This window comes from Papio anubis, chromosome 1, assembly GCF_008728515.1.
Source record: "Papio anubis isolate 15944 chromosome 1, Panubis1.0, whole genome shotgun sequence".
NCBI lineage: Eukaryota > Metazoa > Chordata > Mammalia > Primates > Cercopithecidae > Papio > Papio anubis.
The window spans coordinates 27,841,799-27,860,182 of record NC_044976.1 but is presented as its reverse complement, the minus strand read 5'-3'; positions in this window follow the sequence as shown (position 1 = coordinate 27,860,182).

Sequence of the window (18,384 nt, the reverse complement as noted above, 5' to 3'; positions counted from 1 at the left end):
AGGCAGAAGAATCACTTGAACCCAGGAGGTGAAGGTTGCAGTGAGCCGAGATCGCACAGCAGCCTAGGCGACAGCGAGACTCTACCTCAAAAAAAATAAATAAATATACATATATATATATATATATATAGAGAGAGAGAGAGAGAGAGGAGAGATGGCATAGATAGATATAGACGCAGGCACAGTCCTAGACACAGACATAGATACAGATACAACAAGGGCTATGAGAAGCAGGATGGATAACCACCTCTGATCCCTGCGAAATGGCCAGAGGCAGAGCCTTCTCCCAGCCCAGAGCCACAAGGAGGCTCAGACAACTCCCCACGCCCAGAGGTGAAAGTACTTCCTGGGCAGAGTGAGGACAGGTGATCTGGCCCAGGTTACACAGACACCTCTGAGAGGTGGCAGGCTCCCCTCAGGTGGGCAGCTCTGGACTCCCCCAGGGTCCACCCATTAATGCCCTGCCCCTGAGTGACCTGGGAGGAGGAAGCTGGGTGGGGACTTAGGGGACTTGAGGCCTAAATAAAGTCACACTGGATTCTTTAAACTGCCCAGCCCCCTTCACGGGCACAGGAGGGATACTGGCAGCTCACAGCAGAGGCCAGAGTCATGCACGGGTCGGGGGCTGAAGGAGGGCTGGGCGGTGAATAAATGCACTGAGGAAGGGGAGCCTCGGGTGTGATGAGGAATAAACCCATGCCTGGTGAATGAGGGCACAGGTCCTGAGTAGGGGTGGGGAATGGGAGAGAAGAATGAATGACTACCTGGGGGAACAGGAGACAGAGTGAAGCCCGGGTGCAGGGAGCTGGGGTCACCTCGAGCTGCCTCTTCAGCACCAGAAGCGTTGCCCTGCACGAGAGCCACCAGCATCAACCCTGTCCTGCAGGAGAGGTGAGCACAGGCACAGACAAAAGCAGTGCCCCACATCACACAGCCTACGGGGTAGAGCTGGAGATCCCAGCCTCCCATGTCCCCACAGCGTGCCTCCGGCTGCTCCCCCACATCTACCCTGGGCTGATGCCCGGGCCCAGGCTCATGAGAAGACTTGGCCTCCTTCATTCCCCAGTTGGCATTTGAAGTGAACTTAATGAGATCCAGCCCTTTATGTCAGAATAGAACCGTGCCAGACCCGTCTAAACTGCCCTAATGTTCCGGTGCTGGGTTTCAGCATCAAATCACTCCATGTGCTCAGGGCTGGGGTCTGGCTGGGCACGGACCTCGTCTTTCTGATGATTGTTTCTGGTGTGCTTTCACTGGTTCCACTTTTCTGCCCTGCCTGGCTGGTGGGGTCCCAGGAGGCTGGGCAGCTGCACTCTCTCCCCAAGCTGAGACTGGGCACCAAAGGAGGGTGGAGGGTCTCTGCAGGAGGCTACCTCTGCCTGCCATGGCTCCCAGTGCCCTCACCCCACCATCTGGGTGGTGGCATCCAGGGCCCACTGCCCACAGACCAGGCCCGCACTTCACCCCCACATCCTGACACTCCGAGTCCTCACATGCTCCCGGCTCCCAGGCCTTGGCACAGGCTGTTCACTGCGCCTGGAATGCCTTTCCCAGATTTTCTCCATCTGGAGAAATCCTGCTCATCCCCCAGGCCCAGGGATGGAGGGACAGAAGGAAATTAATATATTTTGCCCTGACTTGTGCCAAGTGCCATGCTGGGAGGTGAGTGCCCTCCATGAATCCCAACACAGCCCCACACCAATCACACAGGGGGGCTTTATGATCCCATTTCGCAGATAGAGAAACTGAGGCTCTGAGGCATTCTGTGAGTTCCCAAAGTCACCCCATGGTCAGTGGCAGGGTTGGTATAACTAACCAGCCTAATTTGCCACCTCTGGCCCCAAGCATCCTCTCTACTCCTGAGAACAGGATCATTCCTTCTCCTAGAGCACCACTAAGCCTCCTCCCCAGTGGGCGTTCCTGCCTGTCCACCCCTGTCCCTGACTGGCCCCTCCTCCAGAAGAGGAGCAGACTGGACACCTCTTGCTTGTTTGGGTGAACTGAAGTTAAATTAAGTGAACCGAGCAGCCCCATCGGTTCCGGTGTCCTGGTGCCTGACTCTGCCCTAGAGGGAGGCAGAGGCCTCTGGCCAAGGATCAAGCTGTGCTTGGCTGGGTTAAGTCTCTGTGTGGGTGTCCAGATCACCTTACATGTTCAGTTCTTCGTGGGAGGAGGAGCCAGGGGCCAGAGTGGTGGGTGGGTCATGTAGAGGCAAATTTAGGCTTGGCACCAGCAGCCTGATCTGCCTAAGAATGGAACAGGTGAACCTGTCAGATGGTGACCTCACCATCTCTACCAGAGTTCAAACCATTACTCAGGACAGTGAAGAGAGGGCTTCCCGCATGACCAGGGGGAGCTGGGCTAAGGTCACGTCCTGTGCTGAGATGCTGATTCCACGACGTCTGTTTCAGCTCCACACTTCTCCCGATTGTTCTGTGACTCCAGGGGTCTGGGCTGCGGGTGAGGCTCCAGGTCTTCTCCGGAGATCCCTTCATTCTGAGAGTCTTGGGTCCATGAGTCCACAAAGGATTCTGGGGTTCTGGGATTCGGAGGTTCCGTGAAAGGGAGCAGACGCTCAGACTCTGTGATTCAAAGCTTTTATGAAAGTGTCTTGGAGCTCGTGAAAGAAGCTCTGGCTCCGAGATCCCATGTGTGACAGCTGCCATGGAGGGCACTGCAAGATCTGAAAATCCTCCACCCGAGTGCGGGAAGGAAGGTTCCAGGACCCTCTCCTCCTGTTTCAGCATCTGCAGGAGGACATTGGGCCAAAGGTCTCCAAGCTCCTCTCGGCATCAAAATGCAGGGTCCTGGTCGCTGACTCCAGATTCCCCCTCCCAGCGCTCACCCCAGTCTCCCCCTCCCAGCATCTTCATGTCTGAGTGGGTTAAATGGACCCTGAAGCCCCAGGTGACAAAGCTGTGAGCTCAGCCCTCGGCAGATGCATCCCAGCTGAACACACAGCTGCTGCCGGGGTTGCTGTTTTCTCAGCGTATTAACTGTGAGGAGCGAGATAGGACCTTTGCTGAGTGGAGTTTTCTGGTGAATCTCCCTTGGCACGAGCAGTTTGGGGACCAGGAGCCAGGAGCCCCCTGTCTTTCGTGTCTGTTTATTCTTCTGGTGGACTCACCCTGCCCCACCGTGGAGGTCTCCCCCATATTTCCTCATTTAATTGGCTGAATTCTCAGTGGGCTCTGAGCAACAGCTGTCCTGCCAGGGTCAGTTCAGGTTTCTCTGGGAAGAAATTTGGTTTCTGGGAAGGAGAGAAATGAGAGAATAGGCAGGGAGGGGCTGGAACTCTGGAAGAGACGGGATCAGTACTGAGTTCCCCGGAACATCCCAGGGCAGCCCCCTGCCCACCCACCTCAACTTCAGCTGCTCTCGAGCGGAAGGTTGGGGTCCAGGGGTGGCCTGTTGCAGAGAGAAAACCGGAGCCCAGAGCCCAGTAGACTTGGCAGTGGGGAGGGCACAAGCCACTCCCCTCTCACACCCTGAGAGGTGGGTCTTGTGGTTTCAGCCTACAGTCAAAGGCAGGGCAGCTCTGAGTGGCTGCTCAGCTCCCCATTGGGCGGCCAAGCTGGACTTACACCCAGCCTGCCTAGCCCCAAGCCAGGCCCTCTCCCACCTGGCTACCTGTCCTCCTCAAACCTTGAGGAGGACACCCTAGTGGGGACTGCCAGCAGGACGCTCTGCTGAGGATTGGGGTGGCGAGCTCTCAGTCTCTTCTCTACTGAAAGCCATGGGTCACTTCACCCAGAATAACTTCCCTGAGGAGCCAGGCACAGAGTGGCTCATGCTTATAATCCTGGCACTTTGGGAGGCTGAGGTGGGAGGATTGCTTGAGCCCAGGACTTTGAGGATGCAGTGAGCCATGATCACATTAATGTACTGCAAGCTGGTCAACAGAGTGAGACCTTTTCAAAAAAAAAAAAAAAGAAGGAGAAGAAGGAAGAAGGAAGAAAGAGGAGGAGGAGAATGAGGAAGAAGGAGGAGGAGGAGAATGAGGAAGAAGGAGGAGGAGGAGAATGAGGAAGAAGGAAGGAGGAAGGAGGAGAAGGAGAAGGAAGAAGGAGAAGGAGAAGGAAGAAGGGAGAAGGAGATGGAAGAAGAGGAAGAAGAAGAGGAGGAGGAAGAGGAGGAGAAGGAGGAGGAAGAGGAGAAGGAGAAGGAGGCAGAAAAGGAGAAGGAGAAGGAGAAGAAGAAGAAGGAGAAGGAAAAGGGAAGAGGGGAAGAGGAAGAAGATGAAGAAGAAGAAGAAGAAGGAGGAGGAGGAGAATGAGGAAGAAGGAAGGAGGAAGGAGGAGAAGGAGAAGGAAGAAGGGAGAAGGAGACGGAAGAAGAGGAAGAAGAAGAGGAGGAGGAAGAGGAGGAGAAGGAGGAGGAAGAGGAGAAGGAGAAGGAGGAAGAAGAGGAGAAGGAGAAGGAGAAGAAGGAGAAGGAGAAGAAGGAGAAGGAGAAGGAGGAGAAGGAGAAGGAGAAGGAGGAGAAGGAGAAGGAGAAGAAGAAGAAGAAGAAGTCATCCACCCCTAAGGATAACAGTGACACTACTAATAACAATAATAATGATCACACCAATCCCCACTACCCTGGCTGGGCCGACCCTGTGCCAAGCTCCTCCCAGCACACCACACTCCTCATCTCATCAACCCTCACTACAACCCTGTGAGCTGCTATGGCTCACCCCACGTCACAGATGAGGAAACTGAAGCTCACAGAGGTGCAGCAACCTGCCCAAGGCCCCTCAGCCCGACAGAGCCAGGCTGGCCCCGGGTGTCTGACTCCGGTGCTCAGAGACCTCGTCTGCGTCTCCCACACTGGAGAAGCTTCTCTGACACTTTCATGCTTTTCGCTGTCCCCACCCTCCCCTTATACAATATTGACTCACTTGTCCCTTTAAACTGATTTGAAATGGGGCCCCCATTTTCCATTTGTCTCACTCTGAGCAACAATATGCATGAAATCAAGGCTTCAATCCACTAATTGCTGGTGGACTTTTTCCTGATACTCTTAAAATACATACATGACTGGGAAACTATGAAATATAAAATGTTTGTGCACCCACAACCCATGGTCACCTCGTATCCCATTGAGTACACTCCACTCCCTGGGCAGCTCCAGCTGCTGTTGGAGAAGTGGCAGGATCCAAGAGAAGGCAGCATCCTGGGTGGACACGGCCTGGCCTCTCCCAGCCCAGCCCCAGCCCAGCCCAGGGCAAGGCTGTTTTCGCTCCCTCCTGGAGAGGCTCCATGCACACCTGCTGCTCCCAGGTGGGGTCTGGGCAAAAGAAACTCCGTGGCAGCTGGAAGGGGACAGCTGAGCCTGCACCCTGTGCGGGAAGGCCCATTGGGCGGGTCGAAGGCTGTGATGACCCTAAGGGACCTGAGAATGGGACGCACACTGGGGTGCTCACCACATGCCCCTCCTTCTTCCCAGAGGAAGCCCCAGGCACCCAGGGGCAGAATTCCAGGCTCTGCACCACCCCAGGGAGAGAAGCCGAAAGGTGGCTTCTGTTCAGGTGCCAAGGGTCCTACCACAAACAAAGAGGAAGCTGCAAGTGAAAATCTGACAATAAGAAAAGGGAACAGAACCTTCCAGAAAGGCAGCCACACCCAAACCAGGCCTGGCAACCATGGCAGGGTGGGGAACAGGCAGAGAAGCTTCTGGGAAGGAGTAGGCACTATGGGGAAGGGCATGGGGAGTCCAGACACGGTACCAACCAGGGCAGGGACACCAATCCAAGTCCCTTGAAGAGTATGTGGGGGAACGAGAGGTTTTCCACTGAGGAAGAGAAGCATCAGGGGCCTCGTGGGGCAGACAGGCCCAGGTTCAAGTCCCAGCCCTTCCCCTTACCACTACAAGGGCTTGCTCTCTGAGCCTCATTTTCCCCCATCTGGAAAATGGGATCAAATAGTACCTGAATCCTGAAGCTGTTGTGAAGAACAGCAGTGTTTAGCATGCAGCTTCGTCTTCAACAGCGAGGGTGCCCAGCCCATACTCTGCACTTTGCACACATCCCCTCATCTCACAGTCTCCCCTAAGTGAGGAGAATTATTCTCCCCATCTCCCAGGGGAGCAAACCGAGCCCCAAAGCTGCAATCACATGACCACAGCCACAGGGCACGCCAGGGACAAGGCCCACCACACAAGGAAGGAGGAAGGAGAAGGAGAAGGAAGAAGGAGGAAGAAGGAGGAGGAAGAGGAGGAGGAGGAAGAGGAGGAGGAGGAGGAGGAAGAGGAGGAGTCCGTGGTCTCTCCAAGGTGCCAGTGTTGGGGTTCCTCCAACACCTCTGTTCAGTGTCTCTGGTATCCCCTGCCCCCACCAGGCTGCAGTGATTGGGGCCCACAGACAATTTTATTCTTATTTGAGGACAAAAGACTTAGCCATTTGCAAATAGAAACAAGAGAGGATAAGGCACAGGAAGGTGCCTCCTGTGCGTGCCCCTTCTCAGCCCCTACTTCACTCCCAACACACAGGTCTTGGCTGCTGCCCCCTGAATTGCAAAGATTCTACACGTACAAAGGCCAGGGAAAGCGGAGATGACCCTCACACAGACACTTCAGAGTCATATGTGGAGGACGGCCCAGCTGGAGAAAGGGGTGTGGCCTTCTCTGACACCACAGACCCGTGGTTTGTCCTATGAGCAAAGTCATTGCCTACCTTGGGAGTTTTTGGGAAAAGGAGGTTAAAGGGTCAGATGCTACTGACATCCCTCAAGTGACAGGGGTGAAACCAGCTCTCTCTGACCAGGTCTGAGCCAACCCTAGTGCTGAGGGTTGGAGGCTCCTCATTCCTGGAGACTCAGAGTCCCCGACGCCAGACTTTCCCATACCAGTCCCACGCCTGCCATTCCAGGCCCAGCCTCTTCAAAACACACCACCCCAAAGCTGAAGGAGCCTTCACACTCATTCCGTCCAGTCTCTGGGGCCCATTTCACAGGTAGGAAAACTGAAGCACAGAAGGTGCCACCAGACAGCAGCAAAGCAAAGAGGGAGTGAACATAGCAGAAACTTTTGAGACAACAGGCCTGACTTCAAATTCCAGCTCCCACTTCAGTGCCCAAGGTGGGGTCTCCTTTAACATCTGGAAAATGTTCATCTCCCACCCTCTCTGCATCTAGCCGTGGGTCCTGCACACATTTCTTTGCCTTAGTTCCTCTACCTGCAAAATAGTCTGTAAAAATGGATCACAGCAAAGTTTAAATTAGAAAATCCATGTAAAGCCCCTAGCATATAGTAGGTACTCAAGAAGCCATAGGTGAGACCTTTTCCAAAAAAAAAAAAAAAAGGAAAGAAGGAAGGAAGGAAGGAAGGAAGGAAGAAGAAGAAGAAGAAGAAGAAGAAGAAGAAGAAGAAGAAGAAGAAGAAGAAGAAGAAGAAGAAGAAGAAGAAGAAGAAGAAGAAGAGAAGGAGGAGGAGGGGGGGGGGGAGAGGGAGGAAGGGGGAGGGGGAGGAAGGGGGAGGGGAAGGAAGGGGAGGGGGAGGGAGAGGGGGAGAAGAAGACGTGTTTACCATGCAGCTTCATCTTGAACAGCGAGGGTGCCCGGCCTGTACTCTGCACTTTGCACACATCCCCTCATTTCACAGTCTCCCCAAAGTGAGGAGAATCATTCTCCCCATCTCCCCAAGAAGCAATAGGTGCTTCTTGGGTACCTACTATGTGCTGGGGCTTACATTCTGAGAGCTTAATAGAGGACCAAGGCTATCCTGACCTAAATCCCCAGATATTGCATCCCCATGGGCAGAGCAGCCCCTACCTATACCAGCATATCTGCTGTCAACCGAACTCTGGTGGCAGCTCTGAAGAGGTGACAGGTGCAGCCTCAGTAAGCAGGAAGCCCCTGAGAAGCTCCTGTCTCCTCCCCTATTAATTACATTAGCATCTGGAACAGATGGGGTACTGGGACTCTCCCCCCATCTTTCACAGAGTCAGGATATAGCCATTTAATTGAAAGAAGAGAAATGCAAAATAATCCTCTTAGTGAGACTTAACCATCCTCCCTCCCTTGTAAATCTATTAATGAACTGTAATTGCAAAGACAGACCCTTTATTGAAACCTGGTAATCAATTCACTATGGAGCAAAGAAGTTCCCAAGACCTGAAGATGATAAGAAGTGTATATTAATTAGCTTAGTTCTTTATCTGTATAAAAATCAAGCAAACAAAAATATTGGCTGCAAAGCAATTTGCCATCTGCCAATAGACTCTGGCTGCCCTGGGGAGATGCTGGTTTCCTTTTTCCTGAAATTTGTTTATAACCTTCTGTTAATCAAACCTAGAGCAGAGAGAGATGTGGAAATTACATGGAGACGACAGATTTCATGAGGACCTGGAGCAGACATGGGAAGAATTGCGACGAATGAGCAGCAGGAACTTGGGTTGCAAGACCCCACGATGCCAGCCCTGCCCTGTTGGGAGCTTGGCAACAGAGCCCTTTCTGAATCAGCCCTTCACAGGGAGAACGTGATCTACAGGATGGCAGGTGCCCAAAGATGGCTGTACCAGAAGATTCCATATAGGTCAGTCTCCCTAGAAGCAGAGCCTGAGATGGAGATGTGTGGGGATGTGTGGGATTGTGGAGGGCATACCCTCAGGAGAACGGGAGTGAGGGAAGAAGCAGAGGGCAGAGAAGAAGGCAGGCCAGGGCATGGGCTGGAAGCGAGTTCACCCCCAGCCTGAGCCCACGGGGAGCTCTGGAACGTCATCTGTGGCACCACATGGCTGTCCCGCCCTGGGCAGTGAGATGGATCTTTTTGAACCCTGTGTCATTAGCTGAACCTCACTGTGTGGGGAGAGTTTAACCTCTTAGCCTTTGCAAGGTGAGTCTGCAGTCAGTGCTCTTGAGCTGAGGTTAATACTCACTGCAGCCAGAGAGAGTGGGCGCCCTGGTCAGATAAGAGGACCTGGGTGGGCACCAGCTGTCCCGCCTGTTATGGCTTGGGTTGTGTCCTCCAAATATTTATATGTTGAAAGCCTGATCTCCAGTACCTCAGAATGTGACCTCATTTGGAGATAGGGCCTTTACAAAGGCAATCAATTTAAAATGAGGTCACTGGGGTGGGCCCCAATTTAATATAACTAGTGTCCTTGTAAAATGGAGAAACCTGGACGCAGAGACACACATACCAAGAGAATGCCATATGAAGATGAGGGCAGCAATTGGGTAACGCTCCTACAAGCCAAGGGACGCCGAAGATTGCCAGCAACCCCCAAGAAGCGAGGAGAAGACCTGGAACGTATCCTTCCTCACAGCCCTCAGAAGGAACCCACGTTGCTGGCACCTTGACTGGGGACTTCCAGCCTCCAAAACTGTGAGGGAACACAATACATTCTGTCCTTGAAGCCCCTCAGTGTGACACTTTGTTATGGCAGCTCCAGCAAACTAATACAAAGCCCATCTGTGACTCCAGCCACCACCACCATCTGCTGATTCTGCCCACCCACCAGAAGCCTGGCCTCTGATAACAGCCTCCTTATCTCCCTGGAGAAACCCTCCGGGTCCTACGGGGTCCTACGGGGTCCTGCGGAAATCACCCCGCCCCAGATGGAGGGGTATCCAGAACCCCAGGCCTAGCCAATCAGAGCCTTGCTTCCCCAGCCACAGTGATTGGTTCAGGCATGAGCACATGACCCAATATGAGCCAATCAGGCTGAATTCCGGCCCTGTCCCTGGAATCTGAGACCACAGGGCGTGAGTGTGTGAGGCATGGCGCCATGGTAGAGGAGACCAGAGCCAAGAATGGAGACCTGATGATATCATTTAATTAACTATAAGGCTTTCATTTCCCCCATCATCCTGATTTCTATAAATATATTTCATCCAATGTATAACTAAACTGTGTCAGATCAGTTTTGGAACTTATGAATTTAAATACTACAAAAAAAATAGCTTGATTCAGACTGCAGTCCAGGGCGACCTTGAATTAGGAAGTGACACTACATTATTAAACAAAATTATAGCAATCATTTATTAAAGGTGAATTACATACTATAAGTGCCAGGCATTAATGCATTTGTTTTATATGCATTACCTTAAACCTCACAACCACAACCCTCCTTACGACGTGGAGGCTATGATTTCCTCATTTTTCAGTTGAAGAAACTTGTGTTACTTTCAACCAGCCATTCCTCTACCCTGATACCAAAAAAACAAAGACAGCACACAAAAAGAAAACTAGACCAATATCCCTTGTTTCTTTCTTCTGCCTTCCTGTGGGTTATGTGAATAGGTTTAGACTTCAATTTTGACTTATCTATACTGGTTTTGAGTATATCTCTTTGTGTAGTGTCTGTAGTAGTTACTCTCAGTTACATTATATTAATATATAGATAATTTATCCAGTCTACTAGTGTCATCATTTTGCCAGTTTTAGTGAAGTATAGAAACCTTGCCTCCCTTTATCCTCTTGATCAATAATATAAATTTCTTAACTATTTATTCTATATACATGTAGAACCACATCAGAAAGTGCTATAATTTTTTTCAACCATCAAATAGAATTTAGAAAACTTAAGAAGAGAATAGAAGTTCATTATATTTACCCATACTTTTGCTTACTGTGTTCTTTCTTCTTCCTGGTGTTCTATGATTCCTTCTTTTACTGTTTCTTCTCCATTTAGAGAGTGTTTTAGCCATTCTTTTAGGGTATGTTTCTGTTAGCAACAAATTGTCTTAGTTTTTCTTCATCTGAAAATGTCAATTTCCCCTTCATTTATGAAGGGTATTTTCCCTGAATATAAGATTCTGGGTTGACAGTTCTTTTCTTTCAGCACTTGAAAAAATGTTGAGCCACTTCCCTCTAGCCTCCATGGTTTCTGATGAGCAATCTTTTTCTGTTCTAATATTTTCCCCCTACAGATAGGGTGTCATTTCTCTCTTACTGCTTTCAAGATATTTTCTTTGTTTTTAATTTTCAAAATTTTGACTATGATGTGTCTTGGTGTGAATATCTTTTGAGATTATCGTGTTTGGAGTTCACTCGGCTTCTTGAATCTATAGGTCTATATCTTTTGCCAAATTTAGGAAGTTTTCAGCCATTATTTCTCTGAGTCCTTTTCAGCCCCCACCTCCTTTCTTTTCTCTTCCTAGGACTCTGATGACATGAGTATTAGATCTCTAGTTATATCCACAGGTCCCTGGTGCTCTGTTCTTTTTTTCTCCCAGTATATTTTCTTTCTGTGGTTCAGATTGAGTAATTTCTATTGTTCTGTATCCAAGATTACTGACTCTTTCCTCTGTCTCCTCCATTTGGCTATTGAACCCATTCACTAACTTTCGTTTTTTGATTTTTGTGATTTATGGCGCAGGATATAGTCTTATCTTAGGGAGTGTTCCATGGGCACTCGAAAATACTTGTGTATTCTTCTATTTGGGGTAGAGTGTTCTGTATATGCCAATTAGACCCTCTTGATCAGGGGTCCCCAACCCCTGGGCCGCAGACCCTTGTCAGTCCGTGGCCTGTTAGGAACCAGGCTGCACAGCAGGAGGAGAGCATTGGGTGGGCAAGCATTACTGCCTGAGCCCCACCTATGGCCAGATCAGCAGCAACTTTAGATTCTCCTAGAAGTGCAGACTCTATTGGGAACTGTGCATGCGAGGGATCTAGGTTGCCTGCTCCTTATAAGAATCTAACTAACGCCTGATGATCTGAGATGAAACAGTTTCATCCCCAAACTATTCTCCCGACTACCCCCATGTCCATGGAAAAATTGTCTTCCACGAAACCAGTCCCTGGTGCCAGAAAGATTGGGAACCACTGCTCTTGATCGTGTTGTTCTGATCTAAAGCTTTACTGATGATCTATTAGTTTTATCAATTGCTGAGAATAGCATATTGAAATCTCCAGCTACATTTTTTGATTTGTCTGTTACTCTGTTCAGCTTTATCAGTTTTGTTTTATGTATTTTGAGACGCTATTAGTTAATGAATACACACTTAGGATTGTTATGTCTTCTTGGTGAATGAATCCTTTTATCATTATGTAATGTTCCTCTTTAGCAATTTTCTTTGTTCTGAAGTCTACTTTATCTGATATTAATATAGCCACTCTTGCTTTTCTTATCAACATTTCATGGTGTATCACTTTCCATTCTTTTCATTTCAACCTACCTATATTGTATTTGCAGTGAATTACTTGAATGCAGCATATTGTTGGATTGTATGAGGTTTTCTTGTTGTTATTGTTGCTGTGTTTTTGTTTTTTTTTTTTTCGCTTGTTTTGATCCACTCTGCCAATCTCTGTCTTTTAATTGATGCATTGAGACAATTTGCATTTAATTGTTGGTATGTTAGAGCTTAAGTCTGCTGTTTTATTTTTTGTTTTCTATTTATTTTCTTTGTTTCTTATTCCTCTGTATCTCTTTTCATATCTTCTTGTGGGTTACCTAAACATTTTTTAGGATTCTGTATTGATTTATTCATAGTGTTTTTGAGAATACAAGAATATCACTTTTTATAATTTTCTTAGTGTTTTCTCTAAATATCGCAAAATATACACATAACTCATCCTGTTCTATTGGTGTTGATGTTTTAACACTGTGAGCAAAGCATAGGCCCCTTACTCCTGTTCAGATCTCTTTACACACTTTATGAGGATAATCAAGAACCACTTCCTTTACATACATTATATACCACATTAGATCGTTTTTAATTTTTGCTTCAATCAGCAAATAGGACTTAAGAAACTCATAAGAAAAAAGATAGTCTATTCTGTTTAGCCCTACCCATTCTTAGAGTCTTCATTCTTTCTGAAATTCCTAGTTTTCCTCCATTATCATGTCCTTTCTGTTCAGAGAACTTCCTTTAGCTATTCTTTAAGGGTATATTTGCTAGCAACAAATTCTCTTAGTTTTTCTTCATCTAAGAATGTCTTTATTTTCCCCTTACTACTTTCACCAGATATAGAATTTGCTGTTGACAGTCCTTTCTCTCTGTATCTGAAAACTGTTGTGCCGCTTAATTTGAGCCTCCTTGATATCAAAAGAGTCGTCGGCTATCATTCAAATTGGTGTAACTTAGAAGTAACATGTAGTTTCTTTCTGACTGTTGAAGGTGTTTCAATGTCTTTAGTTTTCAGGTGTTTAATTATGATGTGGCTTGACATGAATTTCTTTATTTTTAAGACAGGGTTTCACTCTATCACCTGAGCTGGAGTACAGTGGTGCACACACGGCTCACTGCAGCCTCAATCTCCCAGGCTCAAGCAATCCTCCCACCTTAGTCTCCCGAAAAGCTGGGACTACAGGCACATGCCACCATGCTTGGCTAATTTTTGTGTTTTTTTAAAAGAGACAGGGTTTTAGCATGTTGCCCGGGCTGGTGTCAAACTCCTGGACTCAAGCAATTCACCTGCCTCGGCCTCCCAAAGTGCTAGAATTACAAGCATGAGCCACCACACCAGGCTGACATTAATTTCTTTGGATTTATACTACTTAGGATTTATTCAGCTTCTTGAATCATTAGTATGTGACCTTCTCTAAATTGGGGGAGTATTAGCCATTATTTCTTCAAATACTTTTTCAGTCCCACTCTCTCTCCTTACCTTCTGAGACTCCAATAATAAGACTGAGAGCTATTGTGCTGATGTCCACAGGTCTCTGAGACTTTGTTTTTTATTTTTTGGTCTATTTTCTCTCTGTTCTTCAGGCTGGGTAAATTACATTGGTCTTTCCTCAAGTTCACTGGTTCCATCCTCCATCATCTCCACTGTTGAGCCATTCACTGTGATTTTTATTTGGTCATTGTATATTTCAGTACCATAATTTCCATTTTGTTCTTTTTATTACTTGTATTTCTTTGCTGAAATGTTTTATTTTTCACTTGTTTCAAGATCATCCATAATTGCTTATTGAATCATTTTTATGATGGCTGCTTTAGAGTTCTTGTTAGATCATTTCGACATGTGATTCATCTCAATGTTGGCATCTGTTGATTATCTTTTCTCATTCGAGTTGTGATTTTCCTATTCTTGGTATGATAAGTGATTATTTTTCTATTGTATTCTGAGCACTTTGAATATTATAAGACTCTAGATTCTTTTTTTCCCACAGTTTTAATGAGAGGGCCAGATGGATATGTGTGTTCTGTTCCCCTTGGGCCTGCCTGCAAAGATGGGGTCAGCTCTACTCCCCTGTTGCCTCTGAATGGAGGTGTTAATCTCAGCTTTCCACTGTGTCCTACTGACACCAGGGGTGGAGGGAGGTGAGGGCTGACTCATATCACTTTATTGTTGCAGGGTAGAGGCAGAAACTCAGCTTCCCACTGGGCCCTGCTGACACCAAGAGAGGGACGGGAGGGAAGCAGAGTGCCAACCAGCCCTACCTCCTACCAGCTTGTTCTGCTTTATGGATGCCAGATTGGGGTACAGGCAGTTTCTCTCTGGACACACTGATGATTGCCAGTTGGATGGGGTTGAAGGTATCAAGTGTAAATAGCCCCACAGTGCATCACCCCCTTAAGTCTCACTGCTGCCAGGTGGAAGTGAAGGTTCAGCTCATGGTTAGACCTGCTGACACCACCCTGGCAGGGAAGTCAGAGCATCTGTGCCTGCTACATGCAGCGGAAGTGGGGATGGATAGAACATCAGCTTCCTGCTCGATCCTGCTCAAAATGCAGGGCAGAAGGAGTGGGAGAAGAGCAGTTTTTCTGTTGGTGTTGGACTGGAGTAGGGCAGGATTTGACAAAAATATTTCCTGTCATTTGGCTTCCCTTTTCCCAGTCCTCTGCATAGAGCAACAGGATTTTCTTGGTGCTTTTTAGGTCTGTGTCCTGTTGGCCGTTCTGGGTTGCAGGCTTAGGCAGCACTGCGTCCAGGATATAAAGGAAGAAATAAAGAAAGGCAGAGAGCTTGCCACCGTGCCATTCCTCACATTCTGAGCATTCAGGCAGTCTGCTTTCCTCTGTCCTTCAGCCTTCCTGTGCCTACTGCTGGGTTATGTCCATGGCTTTTTAGTTGTCATGAGGAAGACCTAAGAGGACTGGGGAGACTCTGTCTTGGAGGAAACGAAAGTTCCATCCTTCCAATATTTTAATACCACTCTTAGATAGAAATAGGGATGCCCTCCCTAACCCCCACAATAGGTGAGGTCCCCATTACCTGTTTCCATGGCAACCCGTGTGCTTCCTGTGTGGCACAATCAGTTGTTTTTTCATAGATTTGTGTATGTGTGTGTGTCCTGGCTAACATTGGTCCTCATCATTCCTTTTCTTTTTCTTTTTTTCTCATTTTTTTTCTTTTCATCCTTCTAATCAGTGGAATCTAAGGTTCTCATCATTACTCATCAACAGGACCCACAAGGATCCAAGAACAGGGACGTGTCCTGCTCACTGCTGTGTCCCCTGGGCATAGCACAGAGCCTGAAAAGGAAACTGCGAGATGGACTAGGAGCACCCGCGCTGGGAGGCAGGGCTCCTTTAGGTCCCAGAGGGCCTCACTGAAGTGGTGACATTTAGGCTGATATTAGAAAGACAAAACAACACAGCCAGGCAGGTGACACTCAGAGCCTTCCTGACAGAGGGGACATCAAGTGACCAAGACCCACAGTGGAGATGAATTTGGTGCATTTTCAGAGCAGCAAGGAGGTCAGCAGGTGTAGAGGGAGGCAAGGCAGCAGACCACAAGGGTTGACGTCTGCCAGCGTAGGAGGGCAATGGGAAGCCAGGAGGGCACGTGGCCTGACTTGGGTTTGGGGAAGAGCTTCTGTCTGACGTGATCTGTGTGATCTGCGTGGGCTGCAACAAGCACCCAGGGAGGAGACTGCTGAAATGCTGATGACAGATGGGGTGGGGACCCTGAGTCAGGTTAGGGAAGACGTTAAGGGGTAGTTGGATTTGGAAAGTCACCACCTGCAGAGGGTGAGGGGTAATAATGGGGCAGGGTTCAGAAAGCTCCAGGCACACAGTAGCCGCCCCCCCGCCCCACCCCGCCCCAAGTAGAATCTGGTTTCTCCCATCTCAGCTCAGGGCTTTCACCCTGCCCCAGGGACCTCTGCAGAGAACAGGGTCTGCATCAGCTGCTCCATCTCTGAAGGGGACACTGTCAGCTGGCCTCTTGCAGAAGCAGATGTTCCTGCACGTTTTGCCTGTGACTTCTCACTACAGGTTTTTATTGGGGCCTGTCTCAGCACACACTGGGGGCCCCTATGGAAGCATCTCCCCCAAAGCCTCACCTGCTAAATCCGGACCACTTCACTTCAAGCCAACCTGCCAACCACTGCCTACTAGAAATCTGCCATGCATCCAGGGGCTGTACATGGGATCCTATTCTGAAAGCACAAGGGGAGCCCATTGCTTTCAAGACCAGTTCCAAGTCTGGAATCCCCACCGAGAATTTCACAAAGGCAAGAGTGTTAGCACTGGAACTCTAGGCATCCTCCCCTCCAGCCCCTGCACCTTACAGATGGGGACACTGAGGCTAAAGAGGGCGAAGGCCCTGAGGCCCTGCTGTAATCATTAAGGGGAGTGCTTCGGGGTCAGGTAGACCTTGGATTCACGTTCTAACTCTACCACCTCATTGCTGAGAGCTCAGGTAAGTGATTTTCCCACTCTGTTTCCTCATCTATAAAATGTGGACAATAGTAATAGCCAACCCTTAACCTGCGTCTGACATTATTTTAAGCCCTTTATATATATTCACTCTTTAAATTCTCAAAACAGCTCCATGAGATGGATACTATCGTTACCTCCATTGTACAGGGGAAAGTAAGGCAACCAGAGCTTAGGTAACTTGATAAATATCACCCAGCCAGGAAATGCAGAGCCAGATCCAAATCCACCTGGCCTTCAAGTCTTTGCTCCCAGACCAACCCCACCCTGTCTCCAACATGTCCTTGAAGGTCATCTTATGTTAATTAATATATGTCTATAAAGGGCTGAGCACAGTCTTGGCACACAGTCGGCACTCAACAAATGTTGGCTAAGGTGTCAGGCGCCACCCTGCACTCTAGGGAAACAGAGAGGCCAGATGCAGAGTCAGCTCTAAAGGGGCTTCCGATCCCATGAGAAGGACAGAGGAGTGAATTGTCACTTACAGTGCAGACAGCAGAGCTGGGACTGGAGAAGTTCAGGGAGGCACAGGAGCTCAGGGAGGGGAAGTGGAGATGGCAGAAGAGGAAACGGCACGTACAAAGGTGAGGCAGACCTGGGGACCCAGAGAGGAGCAACAGGAGCCACCGTAGGTCCCAGAGGTCTAGGAAAGGACATAGTGAGTGGCGAAGGAGTTTTTCAGGGTCGCTGTAGAGCAGGACAGGGATTAGATGGGGATTAGATAGGGAGAGGGTGGAGCCCGGAGTCAGAGGCTGGTGGGCAGCTGCCAGGGTTGGGGCTGAGCTCACCTCCAGGTTCTCACTTCCTTATACTCCATGGGCTTGGGGGGCTTTCACAAGGACAGTACGGGGTCCCCCTCACCTCCCTCTTATGGCGTGCTCTAGATTGGAAAGAGCAATTCTGTGTGCAGATGCTGGCACCCCTGACCTCCTCCTGCTTCTCCCTACCCCATCCCCTCTCTCCCTGAAGCTGTTCCCACACAGTACCACAGTACATGATGAAGCACCCTCATTCCTGACAGCTCCAGCTGCAGGGGGCTAGGCTGGGGGAGGAGTCAGGAGAGACACCAGACAGGGGTGGGGTGGGTGGAGCGGCAGAGCCTAGACAACACCACTGTCTTCATGGCACTCTGCTGTGTCCTGAGTTTGGTGCAGCAGGTCAGTATACAGCTGTATCAAGCACTTTTTCATTTTGTTTACTCACCCATGGTCCCATTTGATCTTGACAACAACCTGTGGCACTGTATTAGCTCTGACCCCATTTTAGGCCATAGATATGGGCACAGAGAGGGAAAATGACTTTCTCACGGTCAGACAGCTGGGAGATGGCAGAGCTGGGATGATCTTTGTCTCTGCCATGTGATGATACATACAGCAAGAAGGCGGCCATCCACCAACCAGGAAGAGAGCCTCCCCGGATACAGAGTTCGCTGACACCTTGATTTTGAGGTTCCCAGCCTCCAGGACCGTGAGAAGTAAATGTCTGTAGTTTAAGCCCCCCAGTCAATGATATTTGTTATAGCAGCCCGAACTGGCCAAGATACACACTCACCCCACACAAACACACACTTGCTCACATGCACTCAGACACAGACCCCACCTGCTCACATCCCACACACCCTTTGCACGCTCAACAAATGTGAGTTGCTCTTCCTAAGACCAGGTTTGCATCCCAGCTCTGCCACCTCCCACGCACCAATTTTCACTAACCACCCAGGGGGTCCTGTGGGCAGGAGTCAGGAGTATGGTAAGGGCCTTCTGGGGGAGAGCAGTACAACCTCAAGAAGAGAGGAGACCCTTGCTGTGTGACCTTTGGCATCTCTCGTCACCTCTCTGAGCCTCTCTTT